Raw genomic sequence first — 1,767 nt, forward strand, 5'->3', positions numbered from 1 at the left:
TTGGCTTAGAACATATTTCAAATGCCTCCCATTCATTGGCAGCCTTGAAAAAACATGGCCAGGAAATTATTCCAGGAGCCCTAATTGTTCTATGACACTTTACAAGGGGAAGCTTATGACTTTCTCTCGCTCTTCCTTCTGTGCCCAGAGCTAGAACAAATGATCGCATTTTCCAGTATATGCCCTGAATTAGGGGTGGGCAGGCTCGGCGGCTGCATGAATCCAGGGAATGTCTTTACTGGGCAGGGCCCTCTGCACAGCACTGCGTGCATTTTGCCAAGTTCCTGCTCCCTTGGTTTTAAAACCCTTGTGTATTCCAAAAGAAATGTAGTCCATGTGTTTCTGATTCATTTACACTTAAGTCATTAAAATGTTTTGTGAGAGTTATTTGATGTCTGAGGAGCCTGAGAGTCTTTTTAGTGGGAATTTTAAAGGCCTTTCCTTCTATCCTGCCTGAAACACAGCAACATTTTTCTAAAATACTTCCTGAGTTCAAACCTATTTTCTCATCCTGTATACTTACACCTGTGTTATTGACCCCAGCCTTCTAATGGGGCCAAGCTTGGTGAGGCTGGAGTTCAAAAGTGTTGAAACGGTAAAACTGAAGATAAAGGGGGAAATCAAGTCATTGCTCTCCAAAATGTGTTAGAGGAGAATTACCAGAGCAGGGAGCGTGTGTTTGCCTCCTCAGTTCTTCGTTCTTGTGGCAGGTAGCCCTCTGGATAACCAAAATAGCACTTTCATTAGCATAATCTCACAAGAGTCTCATGGCAACTTCCATTCTGCAAATGAGGAAGCAGGATCATAGATGTGAGAAGGACGCTGCCAAAGCACACCAGCTTGGGTAGGAAGGAAAAATGATAGCTAGTCTGACTGAGTCAAATGCTCTTTACAACAATGGCTCAAACTGAGTTTCTCTGTGAATGCTGTGTGTGTATTTTTGATAAATCATGTGCATTGTAATATATTACTAAGAGGCAGAGTCATATAGTACATGACAGCTCACATTTTTCCTAACCACTTTCTGGCCCTGTGTGTCTGGGTAAGTTACTTAACCTCTCTGGGCAGTTTTCTCATCTGGGAAATGGGAATAATATTACTACCCACCCATAGAAGATATAAAGATGATTGAAGACAATTGATATGTTAAGTGCTTAGAACTGGCTAGGGGCTATAAGTGGTGGTAGCACTAGGAAGTAATCAAAAAGTAACTGGGTGATCTTGGCACGTTATATAATGTCTCTGAGCTAAAGCTTCTCATTTGTTAAAGGAGTATAGTAATAGGACTTACTTTTTACAGATTTGTGAAAATATTTTTAGATAACACTTGTGCCTAGCACAGTGTCTAACACAGAAAAGATACTTAGTAAAACCTATTTTTTGCCAGGCGTGGTGGCACATGCTTGTAATCTCCCTGCTTGGGAGGCTGAGACAGGAGGATCACGCAGGTTCGAAGCCAGCCTCAGCTGGCTTAAGAGACTCTGTTTCTAAATAAAATATAAAATAGGTCTGGGAGTGTAGCCCGGAGGCAGAAGGCCCCTGGGTTCTATCCCCAGTACTGCAAAAAGAAAAAAAAAAAAAAAAAGGAAAACCTATTTTTCACACTCAAGCCTTTCCCTCTTCAGTGTTGATTGTTATAATTTTGGAAGGGTCTCTTCCTCTCCATTATTAGTTGGGGTTATCAATGTGGAGGGGTCTCTGCATCTTCAGTGTTGGTATAATTGTGGAGGGGTCTCCCTGTCTTCAGCGTTAGTTGGGGTCATAATT

This window comes from Muscardinus avellanarius, assembly GCF_963383645.1.
Source record: "Muscardinus avellanarius genome assembly, chromosome: 5".
NCBI classification, from domain to species: domain Eukaryota; kingdom Metazoa; phylum Chordata; class Mammalia; order Rodentia; family Gliridae; genus Muscardinus; species Muscardinus avellanarius.